Raw genomic sequence first — 6800 nt, forward strand, 5'->3', positions numbered from 1 at the left:
GCAGTAAATGTCTTCAAGTAAACGGCCATATTTTTGACTCTACTAAAATTATTGAAACATTTAGATACATTAAAAATATATGTAAAAATGTACAACTTAATGGTTGGTGGACATAACATATATTAATCTATTAGGGTAGCTTTGCTTGATTCACAGTTGAAATAATGTTTATTTGCTTTAAACCAGGCCGTGGTGTGCCTGAGGTGACCATATTCAGGATATCCCCTCTGTTCAACAACATTTGGATGTTCACAATAAGGACAAATGTATTACAAATCAACAGGGTTTGCCAAGTGCTGAGCCAAATAATGCTCAATAGCTCCAAACCTCCTCTGGAATTAACTTTAGCACCACAACTTTGCACAGAGAGCTTAGTGGCATGAGTTTCCACACCCAAGCAGCTCCTGTAGGTGTAAGATGGCCCAGCACTTTTGTCCATGTAAGGATGAAATGATCACATTATGTGTAACTTTGCCCAATTTTACTATGTGTATGCACCAATGGAAAAAACATTTCCCAGTTTCTTTTCAACAAAAAAGATCACATTGATTGTTTTTTTTTAAGTTAACTGCAATCGTTGAGTGTAATAATTCGATTACGGTAAATAACGTTAAACAACCCCTAAGCACCTCCACAGAGGTCCAGGTGAGTCACAGCTATTTTGGCTGCAGTGGAGCCTGCGAGCAGGTATACAATGTATACCCTGTTGTACTCACAGAGATTTATAGTTTGCCTATAAATATTAAATAATAAATAATAAAAGGCTGCGGGATCTAAAGGAGCAGTTGCTCCTTTTTGACAGCACAGCTCCCTAAAATGTAATAAACCTGCAGACAGGAGCAAGGAGACAAGGGGCATCAAATCCATTTAGAATGATTTAGACTGAACCCTGCAGACATGCTTGAATGAATGAAATGGATTACAATGGATATGATCCTGGTCCTGTCCTTTCTCTCGTTGTTCTATAACCTGTGAGCATCATGGCAGGTATAAAATGAATTCACATTTAAAACGCCAGCTGATCAGGAGCACACATGTACAAATATAAAAATATGAATCAACATGATCATCAAATCTGGGGCTCAAAGTGGGTGTGCGAAGTTCCTCCAGTGGCTGCTTGAGTCTGACTCCTGTGGTAAAATGTCCTGCTTAACAACATTATAAAGCATGTTTACAGCCTGGTGCAAAGAATGGCTTGGACTAGTTAAATTTACCCTTTTTAATTTTTCATATTTATTTCCTATCTTATTCATAGCCTTTTCCTTTTTTGTTTTCTTTAGGTCACGAGCAGTTGTCCAAGCATTTCACTACATATCGTACTGTGTATGACTGTGTACGTGACAAATAAAATTTGAATTTGAATTTGAATTTGAAATTTGACTTGTGTGGTTTCCTCCTCTGACACCAGACAATGGTTGATGTCATGGTGCTTTTATGCACCCGCAGATTTTAATTGAAGTAGTTGTCATGCTGACATCAGTATTTGCTCAAAGCACTTTTTCTTAAACATTAATTTAACTCAGCAGGAGCAATAAGCTGCGTAAATGAATGAGTCCGTTCCATGAACAGCAGGTTTCCCATATCTGACAATCTTGTAGCAGGTGGGACTTGTTTGCTCTTCTCTGCTAAACTTAGATTTTCATGCTTGTTAATAAAACGCGCAGCTTTAAGTCCTGCCATATGTAAAAAACAAAAGACGGGCAGAAGGAAGAGCTTTCAGGCAAAAACCTGCTTCCCTGATATGTTCTGTATGTAATACGACGCTATCCAGTGTCGTGCTTTGATGCGATCTACACTGTGCCAATACTGCGCCTGTTACCGTGCTTGTGGCTGTGCTCCGGTCTCTGCAGCTTGCTCACTTGGGTTTGCATTTGCAATTTTTTTGCTTTTTAGCCTGACGAAGCAAAAGAGAGCATATGAGAGACATGAGAGATGAGAGCAGTCCGATCCAACAAATAAAAGCTGATTGGATCTGCAGCTGGCAGCATGACAGGAGGCTGCCTCTTTTCACCTCCAATTCTGGACCTCAGCATTCCTTCCAATTTTGACCAGCGATGGCTTATTTACAAGTTGGCCACACACAAATTTGTTTTTCTTTCTGCTATACCCGCGTCACTTTGTGTTGTTTGAAATAAGTGGGAACATCTATAAAGTCACACAGTAATAGAAGCCGCGCAGCTGAAGTCACGACGCAGCCTAAATGAAGTGTGTCATAGTCCCAATAACTCTTATGTGCATAAATATAGTGGTGGACAACTTGTAATGTAAACCCAGACTGATTGTTACTAAAGGTATAAGTGAAGTTAGTGAGCATAACTGGGCCTGAATGTCAGCAATATCTTAGTTTTAAAGCCTGTTGTAATGTTAGTCTGTCTGCCTGGTCTTAAGACCATTTAACTGTTGAAGACAGCAGAGCTGATACCAGCATCAAACCATTCAGTTCATTTACATATTAATGTTAGTTAAATTAAACATTTGAACAATGTATTTCATCAGTTATTAACTTATGTTGCCAGCCTTTTGCTTTGACAATGTGTATGATTTAAATTTCATTTACTTAGTATTGGTAACCAAATTGTGCATTTTTAAAACGGTCCCTTAGATTTCATTTTTAAATGAAATTAGCTGGAATCACAGCAGTCGTTAGCTGTCAATGTACCCATCTTTAAGTAACAATGTCACCATGTTTCAATCAAGCAACAATGTCCTCGGCTGAAAAATTAAGCCTGGTTGGAAATGACCAACACTGCAGTTCCAGGAATGACCACTAGAGGCTGGCTTCCAAAGAGATTCAGTTCTTATACCATGTTTATACCCAGGTACAAAAAAATGCTTTAGTTTCTTCTGGATAGAGATCTAAGATGTAATTCCCTGACAGCAACATCAATCACCAAAGCCTTCTTCCTCTGGCATTTTTGCACAGCCTGAACCTGGTTTAAAGTTAGCCATTTAAACTGAGTGTGACAGACAGGGAGTTTTTCCTTCCCACTGTCGCTAAAGAGCTTGCTCATAGAGGTCATGTGGTTGTTGGGTTTTTCTCTGCATGTATTATTGTAGGGTCTATCCTACACTGAAAAAAAAAAGTTCTTTCAATTTACTTGATTTTATTGTGTACATCGGTCCCACATAATATGAATAAGTATGACTGACTTAATTTTCCACTTTCCCTCAAGTAATTAATGCTTGTCAGATCAAAGTATTTTATTTATATCAGATTACTTTAAAAAATCATGTTTGATGTACTAATATTAATCTATTATCATAATATCAATGTATTGCATAATGTCAATATATTTTAATGTTTAACACCAACTTATTTTTATTTGCCAGTGGTACGCAATGATATTATGTAATGTAAACACATTGCAATTATGTTCCTGCAACACAAATTATGGCTTTAAATCCTACTTAATTTTTTCAATTGAAATATTAACTGATTATTATTGACAAAAAAGGCAAAGACTGTGAGTGTTACTGAACAATACACCTTTATTAAACTGTAACAGCAGTGAAAGCAGCAATTCTGCCATGAACAAGTCCAAAATCACATCCATGTAAACTTGTTAACACATTTTTAAAGATAGCCTGCAGAAATAACTAAAAGAAAAAGTTAGTTTGAGAATATATTTGCAAATATTTCACAAAAAACTGACCTTAGCAGCAAATAAAAGAAAGTGCTTATAGATGATCCTGTCATCTCTTACATATAAAACATTTGTATTAATTACACAATTGAAAATGTAAACTAAATTAAGACTACCTGAAAAAAAAGCAACACGCTTTTATGAATAAACAGATTTACCCAAATATAACTTGTGTGTTATTTGACAACAGTTTCAGCTTCTGTACAAGTATTTACCTGTATAAGATTTCAACTAAGTTGAGCCTTAAATGACATTGTTACATAATTAATACCAAACACCTACATGAATTTTAATCTTCATTTTAAACATGTAAGCAGGACATTAAGGTTGACTTAGAACATATTGCTAAAAATCGTCAGTAAAAATTTCTTACAACATGATACCAAAAGGAAAAATTATCCTGCATTGCAGTCACATGAGGGGAAAGCAATAAAAACATAAGCAGTATAACATTACTGAACACAAAATGAAAAACTGCAAAGAATTGCAGAAGTGCAGTCTTTGACTTCTCAATGAAACAGATGGTTTTTGAAAGCAAGAACTTTAGAGAGTTTAGCTCCATCCAGTTCCATGAAAACCTTCTGGAAAACGTCAAAGTTGTAGCAAAGGTCAGCAGGGTAGGCAAGGTTTAATGCATACATGATGTTACGTTCTGGTCCCGGCAAGTAAATAAACGTAACAAATAGTTTGCCCCACTCACTTCCCACCCACGCACAAACCCCAACAACGACACCTTTTTTAAGTATTTAAGCAGCCATTTATTTACATCAGCAGTGAGCAATGCCAAAACAATAAACAAAACTCCCTATAAAACAATCCCTAGTCTTCCCTACACCAAAATAAAAAGAAGCCAAAACAAAAGACAAGTCACTTACCTAACTATCTAACGAAAAACAGGAGAAAACTTGTTCAACAAAAGAAAACGGCTTCTCACGCCTACTAGGCTGCGACAGTGAAAGTTATACAGCAAAGGAACAAAAAAGTGACCGCCACTGGTTAACTTATTTACAATTATTTACATGGCAAGGCTAGAGGTACACGTGAATACTCCAGCCTGCACTACAATGACACAACACACAACTCTGTGACCGAGTCAACGGGGTTCCAAACAGCACTCCCAGGTGACTGTCATCCGGACGTTAAGTACTGGAGGTGGTCCATCAATTATCCAGTCGGAAGGTGTGTAGAGACTCCACCCAGATACCTAGCAGCCACGCCCAGGTGTCCACCTCCTAGGAGAGAAAAAAGGAAAAATACCGCCACCATCCTCCGGTGGGAGGCACAACACCAACAAACACATCACTGGGTCATAACAATGAGTCCAAATAGCATTATCACAGCAAATGCTACATTATCCAAAGTCTTCGCCACCCTGATGCCTGCAAGGACAACTCTTGTTCATCTGCTGAAGCTTGCTCTTTAAGAAGATAAATTCAAACAGTGGTGTCTTCAACAGTCTCACTGATGGCACGTTCTTCCATGCCCTGTAAAAAAGAAGCCATGTTAGTCATTTCCAAGTAAGTAATATGACACACTGTGGAAAGTCCAAAAAAAAAAAAAAAAGACAAGTACATACCACATACTCCTGGATAAGCATGCCAGGGTCTTCACCCATGTAGATACACACTCCCTTAACACACTCAGCATCAACATCTTCACACTGAAATGAAATGTATGTAATTAGCATCTTCATTCAGCTCTTGTCCTTCATTTAAGTTTTAATAGTGTACTTTACATGAATGTTTTTAAAGTAAAGGCACACAAATTAATAATAGGTTTACTGGCAATTAATAATAAGTTGACAAAGTGAAGGTTAAAAAAAACAAGTAGATGTAAAAATACAAAATGAGAGAATTTATCATGGGAAACATTTGAAATCTTCCACAATTATAAAATTTCATCCAAAGAGGATCATGTTAAGTGAATGTTGAGGCTTTATCACTTACATTATCCATTTATGCCACAATTCTTTTCAGTATTAGTCCACGCTCTCCTCTTCTGTTGACCAACTTCACCAGGTTGTCCAAGTGGAGATCCAGCTGAGCCAGGAACTTTGTTTGAGGGGGGATAGTGGCAATTCTCTTAAACTCAGCGTTGATCTGAAAACATGAGCACAGAGAAATGAGCTTCAAAGGTTTAATGCCTGGAAGAAGGCCGCAATCACTCATGCTGAAGAAATGGGCTGTCAATGGGCTGTGCCTTAACCATTTTAGGCTAATACCACAAGAACACCGTGTATGAGGCAAACCTTACCTCATGGAAATCAAATAGAGCAGGCCATCTTGCCATGAAAGCCTCCACCATTGGTGCATCACGAACAACTTCATGTCTTCTGTATGAAAAAGTCTTTTCCATCTTGAGTTTCACCAACTCTGTTACTCTTTTTTATGTCCATGTGGTGGGCTTTGACATGTCAATAGCTTTAAGAGTCCCCTTGTCTGCTACTTCTGAAACTGAGGTAAGGTTAAGAAACTCATTCCCAAACAAGGAATCCATAAACTGAAGCTGCCCTGAAGACAACACTGTCTCTTGACTTCAACGATGAGATCCTCAGTTGATTCAGGCGCTTCATTAGAGAGTGAGCCTTCGACAGGTTCCGTCAGCCAAAACAGTCTTTAGGACCATAGGACTCCCCATAGGACTCTGTAGGCAAAAAAGAATTAAATATCAGACATTCAGAAAGAATCCTTTCAGTTTAGTTTTCATAAAGCTATCCATACCCAATACTCAAAGTTATAAAGATCAGACATAAAAAAGTAGAATTTATCTAATGAAATACATGCGACTGAACCTATTACACTTATATGAACACCTTTTATTTCTATATGCCTTTTTAAAGTCACAATGTGGACTGATCCAATCTCATAGTCAACCAATGGATAAGTATCAAGGAGTTCACAGAGTGAAGCGAGAGTGAATATTCTTGTGGATACTGGGCGGAGCTCAAAAGCTCTGTCGTGCTCTCTGTACCAGCCACCAAGCTCTCTGACAATGTAGAATATGCTGTGGTACAATGCAGATATGGATTTTCAGTATTCTGGCAATCCACCTGCTGCCCTTTGGGCCAGTACCATTCCATTTCTATAAGTTATACTCTTTATGTCACACACTGTGCAAGGTTGACCTCTAGAATGTCAGGGAATGTACCTAATGACT

General features: G+C 37.9%; 2 long non-coding RNA genes across 2 annotated transcripts; one reads left to right on the forward strand and one right to left on the reverse strand.

The window, feature by feature from the left end:
• The first annotated feature begins 3506 nt into the window (after window positions 1–3506).
• LOC145428393 (uncharacterized) lies at window positions 3507–5229 on the forward strand. The gene is made up of 2 exons (XR_013908686.1): window positions 3507–4288; window positions 4965–5229. It is a non-coding gene; the product is annotated as an uncharacterized LOC145428393 (long non-coding RNA).
• LOC113020091 (uncharacterized) lies at window positions 4379–6283 on the reverse strand. Its single transcript, XR_003272153.2, has 3 exons — window positions 5898–6283; window positions 5591–5743; window positions 4379–5304 (listed from the first exon to the last, which is right to left on the reverse strand). It is a non-coding gene; the product is annotated as an uncharacterized LOC113020091 (long non-coding RNA).
• Window positions 6284–6800: the final 517 nt, after the last annotated feature.

The sequence above is a fragment of the Astatotilapia calliptera genome, chromosome 4, assembly GCF_964374335.1.
Source record: "Astatotilapia calliptera chromosome 4, fAstCal68.1, whole genome shotgun sequence".
NCBI lineage: Eukaryota > Metazoa > Chordata > Actinopteri > Cichliformes > Cichlidae > Astatotilapia > Astatotilapia calliptera.